General features: G+C 42.5%; 1 protein-coding gene and 1 long non-coding RNA gene across 18 annotated transcripts in view; one reads left to right on the top strand and one right to left on the bottom strand.

The window, feature by feature from the left end:
- The window catches only part of FGGY (FGGY carbohydrate kinase domain containing), a 413,890-nt gene that overhangs the window by 343,756 nt on the left and 53,965 nt on the right, over window positions 1-16,169 (bottom strand). The window lies entirely within an intron of this gene.
- LOC144305125 (uncharacterized) lies at window positions 6,195-11,753 on the top strand. The gene is made up of 3 exons (XR_013372145.1): window positions 6,195-6,488; window positions 8,887-9,007; window positions 11,615-11,753. It is a non-coding gene; the product is annotated as an uncharacterized LOC144305125 (long non-coding RNA).

Below are 16,169 nucleotides of genomic sequence, written 5' to 3'. Positions count from 1 at the left end.
ACCAGGAGAACTGATAGTATAATTTCCAGTCCAAAGGCCAACAGCTCAAGACCCAAGAAGAGTCAATCCAAGTCCAAAGGCAGAAAGCCCAATGCCCCAGCTCAAGGCAGTCAGGTAGAAGCTCTCTCTTACTCGGCATTTTTGTTCAATCCAGGTCTTCAACTGACTGGATGAGGCCACAGTGGAGAGGGCAATCTGCTTTACTCGGTCTACCAGTTCATATGTTAACCTCATCCAGAAACACCCTCTCAGATCCACTCAAAATGATGTTTGCTCAGCTGTCTGGGCACTCAGAGGCCCAGTCAATTGGACACATAAAATTAACCATCACACTACATCTTACATCACTAACCTATTTGCAGTCCATCACATTCTCTTGCCAAGATCACAGCTATCACACCTATGGCATACTCTACAAGTGGCCACTTCCTTTCCCTGTATTAATGCCCTCTGCACTCTAACCCGGTAGCTCTTCCATAGAGAGGTGATCTGTTTCTCCATCAGACTTCACTTGGTCTGGCCTTACAATTTACTTTGACCAATGGAATGGAGCAGAGATGCCACTTGCTACTTCTGAACAGAGGCTTCAAAATACCTTGCTCTTGTCTTCTTGGAATGTAATGCTGCCAGGTGAGGCAGTTCAGGCTGGCCTGCTGGATGAGAGAGCACACAGAGCAGAAACAAACCACACCACAGCAAAGGCTCCAGATATGCAAGAGACATTTGCAAAGCCAAGAGTAGGTATGGAGGACACCTACTCTACTCTTGAATGAGTAGAAACCAGAAAGATCGTTTATCTTAGCTCATCCCAAATCAACAACCTGCATAATTATGAAGTAAATAAATGGTTGTGTTTTTTTTTTACCCCATTAAGTTTTGAGGTGGTTTGTTTTCATCCCAACTGATACAGCCCCTAACTTTCAGATCTTACCCACTTCAATTCCTGCCACCTACACAGCCAATTAGAATAGTCTATGTAACATGTATATTTGAGTATATAAATCACTCACTCATTTATTCATTCATTCATTATTTATTTGGTATTCTCTACATGTAAAGTACTGTGCTCAGTGCTAGGGTAATTAGCAAACAAAAGACAAAGCTCCTACCTACAGGAAGCTTTCAATCTAGTATACTTTGTACCCTTCAAAATTTTCTACTACCTTTGGAGTTAAAAATAAAATTCACTAAGATGGCATATACAATCCATGACTTACTCACCAACTTCACTTCTGATCGCTTGGAGATACTATCCTAGAATCATCCACATACATTCTACTTTTTCTTACCATTATTATACACATTCCTATCATATCACATCTGGAATACCCTCCCCTCTTCAACCTGGCCAACACGTACTCATCATTCTGTACTCAACTCAGGTATTACCCATTCCACACAGTCTTCTCTGTTTCCCCTAAGCTGAGTAAAATGCTCCCATGCTATTCCCCCATACGACTTTGTGAATATCTCCATCATGGAACTTCCCATCATACCCATTCATGGGTCTGTCTCCTTCACTAGACTAAAAACTCTAAGGCAGCTGGGGGGGGAGACAACTATGTTTTTCTTCACTCACTCTATTCTTAGGACCTAGGATTGTATATGCTATATAGATTGATGAATAATGTTAGCTGAATGGATCGATAAATAAATGAGCAGAGATGTACAGGCTAAAGGGGGGTTCATGGAAATAGGAATAAGGAATGAATGAATAAATGAATGAGACTGTGAATAAGAACTGTTCCAGTCTTGCTTTCTTCATTCAAGCTAATGGCTTTTCACCGTCTGTCTTAGGAGCAGAGACTTTCTGGCCAAGCCAGACTGCCAGGAAGATAAATTTCTCCTCTTGGGGTGAGTAGGTCTTTGGAGAAGTTTCATTTTAATTGGAAAATGGATTCATTCACTTCCTGGCTTGGACTCCTGGGTCAGTGCAACCCCATGTTGAATGGCTGCCAAGCACCATGGCAGAGGGGGCTGAGGCAGGAACAGCATTCCATCAAATGGCCTGTGTTCCGGGACACCTGAGGACAACCTGGCATCAGGTCCAGGCTGGCTGACATGAATGTCCCCTCTTCTTTCTTCCCCAAATTTCCTTCAACCCAAACTGTACATATCCCCAACCTGTAAAGGGCAGGTCTACTTTACTGTTCCATTTGGCATTTCTCTGGGCCTTATTTGGGCATATATATCCCACTGTTACAGAGGTCCACTGTCATTTCCTGCTAGGTACAGAAAAGGTCCACAATGGAGAAATCCCTTCACAACTCAACTAGCATAACTTCATCATCTCTTCCTTATAGTGGATGCAGAACAGCTCAACATCACAGAAAACATTCCTTCCATAGAATGTTGCTTGCATCTTTTGTAAAGGATCTTTGTAGAAGGCACTGAATACTAAATGAGTTTTGTGACCAGGATCCAGCTTCCTTTTTAGTCTCATCTCTCAACACCATCACCTATCAGCACCCCCATAGTCCCCAATTCTCCAAAAGCACTGATGCCATGGCAGTTCTAAAAACGCAATATGCTGCTCTCCATGGAGGCACCTCTGAACTTGCTGCTGCCTCTTCTCCAGAGCCAGACTGCATGGGTGCATATCCTGGCTCTAACACTTCATAGCCTGGGGTGGGGGTGGGGGGTGGGGGGCTTTGGGAAACCTCCTTAACTACTCTTCACTTCAACTTCCTCATCCTATAATAATTACAGTGAACAATACTACTACCTGCACCATAGAGTTGTGGAGGGGACAAATGAGCAAATGCATGTGAAGTGTTTAGAGCATCTGGCACACAGTAAGTACTTCTTAAATGACTGTTCTTATTCAAATGTCAGTGGCACAACCTGTTCCCATCTCCAGGAAGGAGCAGGGGCCTTAGAGACTGACACAGTTTGCTTCAAACCTTGGTTCTTCTCCTTGTTAGTTGTGTTACTTCCAGCCAGTAATCACCTACTAGCTACGGGTCTCATGTTCCAGCTACAGCAATGTTTAGTTCATGGTACTGTTAGTAGGATTCAACTCAAGGAGTTTATAGATGTTAATGTGCCCATCCTGGCACATCCCCAATACCTGTTGGTTTTCTCTACAATCCTTACTCTTCTCAAATTATATGGGGCCTATGTATCTCTCCAACTAGACTGTTGCTCCTTTACGTGAAGGACCATAATTTACTCACCTGTATCTCTACAGTTTGCAAGAAATAATTTTTTCTCTAATGAAATGTGGATTGACCACGCTACAATTTATCAGCCCTGGTGTGTGGGTCAGGTCCGTGCTGGCTCCATGCATGAAAAGTAGGTGAATACTGGCCCCAATCCTCATGCTGTTTGTTGGGTAAATAGAATAGAGTCTGCATATGAAACACTCAGCAGTAGTGTACAAATAGTCTATAATAATCCAAGTTTAACAAGACCTGTTATGAACTAAGGATGCTGCATGGTCACAAAAGAAAGACATGGCTGAGGGCAAGTGGCAGAAGAAGAGTGTTACGTGGAGGGTAGAGTGTGACCTCAGTATGGGAGGAAGGCAAAGACCAGGAGAGATGGGGTGGAGGGTGGTCTGGCGGGCACCAACTGCCTGAGGAAAGTTCAGGAAGAAGTGTCAACTGTATCCTAGGTCATGAAAAAGGAATCCTGAGATATTCAGGCTGAGAGAGATGTATGCTGAAGCATAGTAAGAGGAAATCTGAATATGTATTAGAAACTCAGGTCAGAAGAGAATGGGAGCCATTGTCAGTACCGGGTGGGAGTGGTTTGTGAATGCAGTTCTAGAAAGGTTCGGCTAGAACTCTGTGCAAAGTCTGGAGGAGAGGGGAGTAGACAGGACGCCCTTTCCTTATACATTTCTGACACAGGAGGAGAAAGCACAAGACAAAAGAGGAAGAAAATAAGGACGAGGCAAAAGATGGACAAGGAGAAAGGGGAGACAGGGTGAAGTTAATGCACAGCTTCAACATTAGAAGTGAATAAAATGAGAAAGCCAGAAAAATGAGAAAGATGTATGGAAAACAACAATAGGACTGTGGCAGTGCCCCTGACGAGACAAACCAGGGGTGGCTGTCAGTCTGCACACTGTCTCTCCTCTGAGCGAATGAAGTCATGGCTGATGTCATCACCCCTGAGTCACACGCCCACCATGGGAGAGGTGGCAAGAGCCCCTGCCTGGTGTTCAGTGCCACCCTCCTGGACGTGAGGGGTTAATTCACGGCTTCATTCTCAGGGTCGCTGTCTCATTTGATCCTGATGGGACTGAAAAGAGGACATTCTTCCTCTGCCCAGGGAGGACACTGCAGCCATGTGGGCACTGGGCTTTAGCTTCAGTCCCTTGAGATGAGAGAGAGTCAGAAAAAGCAAGAAAGACAGTTCCCAGCCTTTCTCTGCCTGTGGCAGGGTGACAGCAGCTCTGTCCACTGGCAAAAGGGAACTCCTGTCATGAATAACATTAAACACACAGCTGGGACTCAAAAGGTGCTTTCTGACCGATTCACTGAACTGCCTTCCCACGTCTGTTATGCGCAGCCCCACAGGGGTCTCGTCTCCTGGATCGTAGACCGTTCCCAGTGTCATTCTGCCCAGGTGGCCTGTCTCTCACAAACCATCCTGCCTGAGGCCTTACCTAGCTGCCCTCCACCATCAGCCCCAGCCCACAGAGCACCTCCTCCTGGCTCCTCCGCTCTAACTGGGGTCTACCTCCACAGTGACCTGAATTCCATCCCACCTACAGTGTACTGTGACTTCATTCCTGCCCCTCTTCTAGAATAGGAGCAGCTCGAGGACAGGCCTTTTATGTTGGTTGCTATATTCCCAGCACTTTACAGAGCATCTTAAATGAAGTACATTTTCAATAAATATTTGCTGAATGAATGAATGTCCCTGATTGGTTCTGGCAGGAACCGATCAGCACACACTGTTTTCTAGACCACTTCTAAAATACTCATTCTCATAGCTGTCATCCTGAGTGTGCTGGTTGCTGAAGACAAGACCCCATACGTTACCAATAACAGGGCATGTAAAATTGCTCTGGAGCGTCTGAGGATGGACTGACTCTCTCCCAGAATCTTCCACTCTCCTTATCCTTGGCCTGGGAGCTGTTATGAGCACACGCTTGAGTAATTTTGAGTTAGAGCCCAGCTTGACCACTCATGAGCTGCATGAGGTGAATCTTCTCAGCCTGTTGCCACCTGTTCAAACAGGACAGTAATATCCATGCCCCAAGTTGTCCTTAAGGATTAAGCACACTTTCTTTTTTAATTGCCTGTTCTCACAACAATGTGAATTTTTTCCCCTTCACTCTTTGCCTTCTTAGCTGCATCTAGAGATAAGAATATGAAAAACAGGCCTAATTTTCTTTCTCCAAACCAACTGCTTCGATCATACTCATCATTGGAAAATACATTACTCTACCACCAGCACTCTACAATGTACCAAACACCCTCCCCACTAAGACACAGAAAAACACTACTGCCATTAACACCATTTTATAGACAGGAACCGAAGGCCCACAGTGAAGAGAATTGCCCAAGATCATGCAGCCAGTAAGTGAAAAGCCTGGGTGAAACCCCAGCCTCTTGAATTCCAAGGCCAATACGCTACCGTACTGTTGCTGCTTCCCAGGACAAGGGAGGTGCTCAATAAATACTTGCACAATGATTCACCCTCTTTCTCAGGTCCATGGGCTTGTCTCTGACCCCCAGCCAAAGCCAGACCACATGGCCTCACGCCAAGACAACTGCTGTAGGGTTCACTAGGGTCCCGACTCTCTTCTCATCTATCCTAGGTCCACAGAATGCCAGCTTTGCAGGAGAACGCCATGGTTCACAGAGACCAGTTGCTCCCAAATACCAGACCATGGACTGGTGCTAGACCATGACCAACAATTTTCACTAATCGATAGTGAAGTCATAATAATAATTACATTGGGGAAGATAAAATCCTCATGACTAAAAATATTATGAATAATTAATTGGCAAAAAAGATCTTATTTCCGAATTGTTTGCTTTGCTTTACTTGGGCAAGCTCCAGTACTCTCTATACACGTAGCATGACTGGGAGAAAATGTCTCTGTGCCACAATTTAGACCCTTTGGCAAAGCCCGAATGAGAGACAGAGGCCAGGGAGGGCAGAGCCACTTACTCAGGCAGCTCGCTCATTCCCTCTGAACACTCCCTAGTCTCACATTTTTGAGCCAGAAGACACTGACTCTTAAGATTACGAAGCTTGGAAGCCAAACTAAAGCAGTTTTTTAAGAGGGTGTGGGTATGGGTATTGATGGAACTGTTAAAAAGTTGAGATCAGACTTTTTATTACTGAGGTCGCTCACAAGTTTTACCCTACCCATAGGAAGGATTCAGGAGACATGGGATTTTAAGGAGATCCCTGATTCACTTTATATTCAACTAACAGAGTGGCCACGGCATGACGCACAAAGATAACCCTTGAGTGAGGTCTTAGCTGCAGAAGTGCCTCCAGGATCCCTGGGTTCAGAAGAGGTAAGGAACTACTAGTTAAATCATTTACTAATTTTTTTTTTTCTGTACTATAAACACTTAAGGTGGATATAAAGGGGAGGAAGAGGCCAGCTCTTTAAGAAGTAACTAACTTGCTAGATAGAGCAGGGACAAAGCGGAATGGGTTGGAATTTGTGTAGGTTGAGTCTAACTTAAGATGACTGAGATTAGTTTTTATTCTAGAATTCATATTTATCTTCAAAATTTCAGCCAGCCAAATTTGTTATTTGGGATTTGCAACTTTAACAATGAGAACTTGCTCTCTCTACACAAGTGTTTCATCTATAGAATAGACAGGGGGACCATGCCTGATAAAGGGTGGAATTTGATCAGATAACTTCTGCAACTTCTTTTTAAATCCGTTTTCTGGAGTTAGAAAACCCAGGTTTTCATTCCAACCTTGCCAGATGCCAACTGTCAGTAAGTGGTAATCTACTTCACTTCCTCTAGCCTCATCTTCTTTATCTGCAAAGTAATTGATAAAATTTACCTCACGGGACTTTCATAAGTATTAAGTCCAGCAGCAAACTTAAAAGCACATGGTAGATATTTAAGAAATTCTAGTGCAAGTGTTGATGATGTTTATATATAGCAGTCAAACAGGGTCAGTATCTTAAATAGAATTTAGTAAGTATCTCAATAAGGTAAAGAGTCTTTAAGTTTCAAACTGCTTTTGTAAGTGTAACAATATCTCAACTTACTGCAAAAACTTAAGGAGGATTGAGGGATGGATAGAAGGGGAGATAGAGGGATATACATATGATAAAGCAAGTAAAATGTTAATGGCAAGAATCCAGGTGATGGTTCTGAGTATTCACTACAAAATTCTCCCAACTTTTCTGTATGTTTAAATAGTATGATAATAACATGTTAGGGGAAAATGCCTTTCACAGCCTCTTGTACTTGGTCTTAGACTTGGGAGCAACTTGAGATAAAGGACATTCTTGGCTTCCACTTCATCTCCCCATCACCAGGCACAGTGGCTTCTACATAGTAGTTATCAGAAGTTTGTTTCACTGATTAAATGAATATATCCCTACAATAAAGAACAGTTATTCTCATTTTGAACAATAACAACAAAAAAGGAGTGAAACCAAGCCATATATTCAGAGAAATGAGATTGACATATCTTTCCAAAAGAATCCCAACTAGCATCTTCCCTGACTTTTGACTTGCTTCCTCCCTTACTTCAATCAACATCTATCCATGGAGTCTCCAGATTTCCAAGGTGACAGTTCACCTCCATGAGGCTGACTATATGAATGAGGTCCTCTATCACAACACACATTAAATGCATTGTCTTTTTTAGTATATTTTCTAAAGACAACATTCCCCTCCCATAGGTGCATTTTAGCTACTGTAAGAAAATAATGTTGTTCAATTTTTGTTTGACACTGAATCATCCCATGTAGGCATAAAGGCAGCCAATCTTAGTAATCTTGTTCTTGCCTCTCTGGTTGCACTAAAAATGCCTAGATGTAGCTGACATGCAAGCACAGTGGTCAGGAAGATTGGCAGCAAAAATACTAGGTATTTGGCCTTAATGCTACCATCGTAAGTGTGGCTCTGACCACGCACCATGAATTCATTTAGCAAGTATTCATTGAGTACAATTTTAATGCCAAGCACTGTGTTTGGCTCTGGAGAGACAACAGCCAGGTATGGATAGAATGATTTGGTCTCTGCTCTTATGAAGTTAAAAATCCATCAACCCAAAGAAAAAAGAACATGATGTAACAGGAAAAACAAAACAAACACAAAAAACCAAGATATGATTTAGAACCATGTGAACCTTCACTGAAGACCCAATCCTAATCCTCATGGACAATCATTTCATTTCTTTGAGGCTTGTGTATTCACCTGTAAAATGTGGCAAGTAGCAACATTTATCCCACAAGACCATGTCATAGATCAAATAAAGAAAATATACATCAAAATCTGCCATAAGCCAAAAAGTAAAATACAAAATATATATAATAATGGCTGACATTTATTAAATGTTACCAGTTATCACACCAAGCAAGTCCTTGGGGAGGGTGGGGAACATCTGATTTTTAAAATTAGTTTGTTGGAGTTTAAAACTAAAAGAATACAGTACATACTCGGCATAAATCAAATATGCAAATACAAGGACATTAAGGAAAGAAAGGATTCACTGTCCAGGTAAATGAAGACAGGACACCAGCCTCAATACTCCGTATATTTAGTTACGAGACCGATTTATGGGCTGACCACCCTGGAGAGAAAATCCACAAAAGATGCTCTAACAACAGCTGACAACACGGTCCACGATCCAAAAGCTGGGAGGAACAGAGCCCCGGTATAAACATTAAAAGAGAAGCTGTCTGATTCATTATATACATCTTGTTTTCTCTTACAGGGAAAAGGAAGCAGCTTCAAAGGTTATGCTCAAGACACAGAGACACAGAAGAGAGGCCCAGAGGAGTTACTGTGTCAATCTGGGGCCATCACTTCACACACAAAACAAGCTGTGACTCAAGGTAATAGACTCCAGCCAAGGGGTGGCTCTGGGGTGGAAAGGAGTGGTAATACTCCAAACTTCCTTTTCCACAATGTGGAAGAGTTAAAATGAACTTACATTTGGTCTGCAGTGGATCTCTACTGTAGAATGGAACTATTGGCCAGATATACACAAACAAAAATGATATGATAAATGATTTGGTAAATTCGTTCATCTGTTCATCCATCCATCCGTTAAAATATCTACGGAGTGATCAGCATCAGATGCTAGCAGTGTCTTAGACATTAGGGACATAGAGATAAGTGAGGCACAGTATGGTGTAATAAATTCCCAGGCAGAGGTAAGTGGGGATACCATGGGGGACAAAGGGCAGGAGCCTGATCAACACCTGATGGAGAAAGTCAAGGACGGCTTCCTAAAGCCTTAAAGAATTCGTCTGTTTTCCCAAGTGAAGGACGAAATTTTAAGTTTGCCAGCCAAAGAAAAAACCTGAGCAAAGACTCAGAGGTGTGAGAGACTATGGGTACAGCATTCCTAGAGCCACAGACCGAGAAGTTCACCATCTGGAAAATCTTTCCACATCTCTAAGCATTTTGTTATAGGAAAAGTAATGATGGATTCCTTGAACAAATTCCCACAGCCTGGGTCTCCAATCCAAATGCCTAGAGGGTAGTGCTGGAAAAGGAAATGAGCAGAGCAAGCTGGGTGGGGATAGCTGTGAAATGAAGGACACTTGCCCCTTCTAAAGGGGGCAGCCCCTACTCAGCACTGGCCAATTCTTTCCACATGGGAATGTGCGCCCCCCACTGCCAAATCCTTTTGTTATTTTTTCGAAAGAAGCAGAAAATCCGGACTTTTATGTGAAATTTCTTAGTTTTTAAATGTTGAAAACTAATTCAAATTTTTTAAAAAGTGTTTTTGTTTTGTTTTGTTTTGTTTTGTTTTGTTTTGAAGCACAGGGTAGGTCAAACAGAACCCATCTGGGTACCAGATTTAGCCTGTGGATGGCCAGCCAGCAGCCCTGGCATGTTGCAAGAAACAAATGTTCTTTGAGAATGGGCAGTGAGGACCAATGGATAGAGCCCAGGAGCTGGAGGCAGGCTGGATTTTATTTACAAGATTTATCTGAGAGAGGAAGTGAGTGAGCATGCACACGAGCAGGAGGAGTGGTAGAGGGAGAGAGAGAAGCAGACTCCCCACTGAGTGGGGAGACCGATTCAACTCGGGGATCCATCCCAGGACCCTGGGATCATGATCTGAGCTGAAGGCAAACACTTTACTGATTGAGCCACCCAGGCACCCCTCTATACTGATAATTTCTTAAAACAAATGTATTAATAAGACTACAGTTTTGTAATTGTTCCTTTTAATATTATAATGCCAACTTTGTTGCTGTTATACAAATATTTATTACCTACCTAGTACTATGCCAGAGTGATTTCTAAGTCATAAAAGGGATCATGTCACACTTATGATTAAAATCCACTGACTCAGGCAGCCCGGGTGGCTCTGCGGTGTAGCGCCGCTGTCAGCCCAGGGCGTGATCCTGGAGACCCGGGATTGAGTCCCACGTCGGGCTCCCTACATGGAGCCTGCTTCTCCCTCTGCCTGTGTCTCTGCCTGCCCCTCTCTCTCAATCTCTCTCTCTCTCTCTCTCTCTCTCTCTCTCTCTGGCACTCATGAATAAATAAATAAAATCTTAAAAAAAAAAAATCTACTGACCCTTTCTCCCTACTCTTAGAATAAAATGCAAATTCCTGCCCATGGCCTCAGGCTATGCAAGAGCTGACCCCTACCCACTGCTCCAACCCACCTCCTACTACTCTCTGCCTTGCTCATACTCCCCCACCCCTAGCCCTGCTGACCTCCCATGCTGATATCACAGGTACTTCCCTCCCCTCAAGAACTTGCTGCCCTCTCTTCCTGAAACGATCATCATTCAGGTTAAACTCTCCCAAGAGAGAACACGCCAGCCATGCCAAATCTGTTCATCTGTGTTTTTCCTTTAGAATTTTCCAGAAAATATAATCACTTTGCTTATATATATTTGTCTCTTTGTCTATATTCTGCTTCTCTATACTAGAATCTAAGTTCTCAGAAGCCTAACCAGGGCCCTCTCCTGTCTTGCTTACTTTGGAATCTCCAATGCTGAACACAGCGCCTATCACATAGGAGACAATAAATAATATTTCCTAAAGGGGAAAAAAAAAAAAAAGGAACCCACAATCTACTGTTCCTGGCCTCAGATCCTCCTGAAGTTATCACTAAATCTATTCCCTGAACAAATTTATCCAAACTCTGCAGAGCAAAACACTTGAAGAGGCGATAGGGAGAAATGGTGATAAGCCCAGATTCTAGATCTGAAATACCAAGGTTCCAATCCCAGTTTTGCCATTTATTAGCTGAGTGACCTCGGGCAAGTTGCTTAACATCTCTGAGCCTGTTTTATCATCTGATATTACTTCATAGTGTGGACGTGAGGATTAGAGGAATTTAACATGGATAAAATGCTTGAAAAAGAGCTAGATATGTAATTAGTACTGTATATACTTTAGCTACCATCTTCATCTGTTTCCTTATTTTGATCCAATTGCTCAGGAGAGCTGTATCTTTCTTTTCCCATCAGGCTATAATCTCTTGAAGGCAAAGACCACTTTTGGACCCTAACAGTGGATTACAGAGATCCCACAAGATGGGGATGGGGGACAGAGCTGCAGTATGGCTCCCAACATAGGTTTGTTCACATGGTATAAGACTGTGAGTCATTTAAGGTTTCTGAGTTTCAGTTTCCTTATCCACAAAAAGAGATCGTATCTACCCCACAAGACGGGTGTGAAGATTAAATAAAATAATCTTTGTGAAATAAAATAATGCTGAAGCTGGAGGCAACAGTGAATTTCAAGGGAAACAGTAGAAGGTATTAGGTAAATCTGCTTCAAAGTTCAAAGCCAGCTGCCTTCTGGTATAGGCATTACACATAGGATGTGGATGATTCACATAAATGAATGACTCTGAAAATATGTTTTGTACTATTGTACTAGATATTTTCTATGATTGTCTCTGACAACCTCATGGTGGTTTTTAGATGCTTTCCTTAGCTATTAGTCAAACAGAAAAAATACCACTCATTACAGCCAGCTACATGAAATAAGATATTCTAGTGTTTGAAATTCTCTCAGTTGGTGATAGGATATTACTGACATGCCCATCAGTAGAACACAAACATTTCTTACACACAATAGAAGTGAAGAGGCGACTACTATTTGGATATCTACTTGCATAAAGTGCTTTACAAATATCTGACTAAATTATAATAGTTCCACAAGGCTGACACTATTCTCATTTTACTATGAGAATATACTAATGACTATTCTCATTTTACAGCTAAACACTGTGAGACTCAGATAAGTTGATTTAGTTTGTCTGAGGTCCCAGAATTGGTAAATGGCAGAGAGACATTTAAATCCAAGTGTGTCTGGCTTCAAATCCTGTACTTTACTTCTGTTACAGAACTGTGATTTATCCCCCAAATTTCCACAATATCTTGTATCAGCTCTACTGCTAAGGACTGACGAATGTGGGTGAACATTAATAGGCCTATACATGCAATTTAAAGCCAGAGTAACTAACAGAGAAAGACCATTCCCACCATAATTCCCATTAAAGAAGAAATGGTATATTTCAAAGAAAGGAAATTAACACAGTTTATCTTCCACAAAGTTTCAGGCAAGAAGAAATCTAAGATAAAAGAATAGATGTTATTATATCGTCAAAAAGAAGGAAAACATAAGGCCAACCAAGGAACTAAAAATGAGCTGGCCCAAGCCTCTTACTTCACAGAAAGGACCAAAACCAGGTTTTTCTGACCTCTAATGGAGAGGTTGTTTTTTTGTTTTGTTTTCTTTTTCCAATAGTTCCTCATGCAAAGCACTCTACTCACACCTTCCACAGCTAACAGGAAGTTATCAAACCACCTCTCTGGGCATCCCAACACCCAGCTTCCTCCAAAGCATCTACATTTACAAAAAAAATAAAAAATAAAAAGCACATTAGAAGCAGAGAATCATTTCTTCATTTTCCCAGTATGCTATCAGGGGAACAGAAACAGAGAGGCATGAACTGGGGAGATAGGAGGGGGAGATATATCTTCTTAACCCATCAGCAAAATCCTCTGACATTCCAGCCAGTTGGTTCCAGTTGAGAATGAACGATGACAATCTCAAACTATAAAATGATTAGCTTTCTGCTCTGCTGACAATGGCAAAAAGAGGAAATGAGTTAAAAGTCAGATTGGAATACCTCCACATAGCCCCTACAAGCCAGTTAATTATCTTCCATTAACACTGAGCTGTCAGGATCTGCATCAGCCCTTAACTCTCTTGACCTTCCCCAGTCTGCACCTTGTTACCCTGCAATGTTTCATGTTTATAAAGATAGGAGACTCCAGCTGTTCCAGCCTGACAGAACTTAATTTACATTTGGCCTTGATTAAGATGAGAGTCAGAATCATTGAGACCAAATGGAAAAGCCAGACTGCTGGGGGTTATGAAAAATTCAAATGGCATTTTTCCTTTTATCTGACAATTCTTATTAAGGAGACATGCGTCAACCTGAAACACAAAAACTTTAAATGTAAAGGACATGATTAAAATTCCACATTGCAGAACTAGGACCTGAGTGACTTTGCCCAAGAGCTGCGGTGGTCCTAGTCTATCACTTAGGTCTTATGAGAAGTCTGAACTCCAGATTCTGCTTGACTCCCTCTGACATCAGATTCTAGGCCAAGGACAAGGAGCCCATGAATGACAGCAGCACTGAAGTGAGTGGTCAGCTCTGACTCTGCCATCTTGCTCGCCCCTCACAGCCAATCAGCCTCCATGTCCCGCTGATAGTATCCCCTAAAAATTCTGGAATCTATCACTTCCCCATCCCACAGTGCCCACTTCACAGCTCATGACTTCCCACATGGAGGACTACAAAAACCCCCTTAGCGAGCCGTTCAAATTATTAAAAAACTATGTATTGACTACCTACTATATGCCAGGCATTTGATTAGGGGTAGAGAAACAGCCATGAACAAAACAGATAGGCTCTCCATCCCCCCCTTGGGTTACAATGGTGGGAAGACCCAGGCACCACGTAAATCATCATACAAAATGATTCCTGCTACAATTTATGAAAGATACAATGAAGTAAGAGTGCAATGAAGAGATCCCTGATATATGTGAGGTCAGGCAAGGCTTTTCTGAAGACATAACAATAAAGCTGAAACCTGTATGAGTTAGGATGGGTGTTAAATAGCAGGAAAAATATTCAGAGGCAGAAGGCACAGGATCACATCATCATCAAGACCGGGGTCAGCACACTTTTCTCTAATAGTCCACAAAGTAAGTATTTTCAGCCTTGTGGGCACTCAGTCTCTGTCTCAACTACTCAGCTCTGTCCCATAGTGATGCAAAAGCAGCCATAGACAATACACAAATGAATGAGTGTGGCTGTGTTTCAATAAAATTCTGTGGCCACAAAAATTTGAATTTCACATAATTCTCACAAGTCACAAAATATCACTCTCCTTTTGATTCCTTTTTCAGGCATTTGAAGTAAAACCCACCCTTTGCTCCCAAACCATCCAAAAACAAGTAGCAGGCCAGATCTGGCCCATTGGCCAGAGTGGACCAACCCGCAGTCAAGATGGAGGTGGCAAAGAACAGAGCGTGTCTGAGATACCCTAACGGGATCCCGGTAGACAGAGTGAGTAAGGTGAGGGACACCCAGTAAGTAGAAAGGGGGTGGTGAAAATGACATCACATACCATCTTCTGGGCCATGTTACAAATTTTGGAATTTATCTTAAGAGAAAAGCCAAGACAACAAAGTGCTATAATCAGTAAAGTATGAAAACTAGTTCTTACTCCCCCCCCCACACACATACACACACACACACACACACACACACATTTTCTCACACCTAACCAGTCTCTTTATCTCTGCCAAAGGTATCTAAGACATTCCCTCCCCCTTGCTTAAAGACCATCTATCACCAAATAAGCCCTTAACAAACTGAGCCCAGGCTACTTACCTGGCCTCATCTCCTACTACACTCAGGGAAGCATCCCAGGCTCTTATCCCAGGACCTGCGTACCTTACCAAAAATGAACCACAGTCTTTCTCAAGAATTTCCTCCCCGTCTTCTCTAAAAGGCAAAACCTCCATTCCTATCTTGAGATTCATCTTGAAGAACTCCTCCCAGAAGCAAATTATTTTCTCCAAAAGTACTGCATATTTATCAAGGTGCTTAAAACATCTGACAGCTCTGGTCCCATGTCTCTTTCCTCCTCCTGCCACCCCCAACTGCTTCCCCACTACTACCCCAGAGGACTCTGGGCTCCTCAAGGATAAGCCTGAATGAGTGTGGCTGTGTTTCAATAAAATTCTGTGGCCACAAAAATTTGATCTTTGTGCTTATGTCCCCAGTGCCTACAACACTGCTGGTTCATAGCAGAACCTCAGTTAATATCTGGTGAATTAAAGAGTGAATAAGGGGGGCACCTGGGTGGCTCAGTCAGTTAAGTGTCTGCCTTTGGCTCAGGTCAGGATCCCAGGGTCCTGGGATCAAGCCCTGCATCAGTCTCCCAGTTCAGCAAGAAGCCTGCTTCTCCTTCCACCCTTCTGCCCCTACTCCTTCCTACTCCTGAGCTCTCTCTCTCTCTCTCCTCTCTTTCAAATATACAAATAGATATTTTAAAAATAATTTAAATTTTTAATTTAAAAAAAGAGTGAATAAGGGAGTAAACAAATGACAGCCCCATGAGTTAGCAGAGTCTCACATTCTGACTGATGTGCTGGCGCACAACTCTTTGAAAGCTATCTAAGCCCCTGGTCCCCCACTCTTCCACAGCCCCATTCAAAAGACGGTACTATGTTCTGATTCTCCACAAATGTGTGCTCTTCAGGATATAAGGGCAGAGCTTCTAGAATCAGAAGTGGTTTTATAAGTCTGGGGGCTTGTCAGAAAATGCCAATTCTCAGTCCTTACCCCAGGACTACTAAATCAGGAATCCCCAGGTGATTAATAAGATTCCCAGGTAATTCATTTACACATTAAAATTGGAAGAGGATCCTAAACCATCGGGGTCAGGCTTTAAGGATAACATGCTAAAACTGGTATTAGACACTATCTTT

The sequence above is a fragment of the Canis aureus genome, chromosome 3, assembly GCF_053574225.1.
Source record: "Canis aureus isolate CA01 chromosome 3, VMU_Caureus_v.1.0, whole genome shotgun sequence".
NCBI lineage: Eukaryota > Metazoa > Chordata > Mammalia > Carnivora > Canidae > Canis > Canis aureus.
This window is presented reverse-complemented; position numbering and strand designations above follow the sequence as displayed.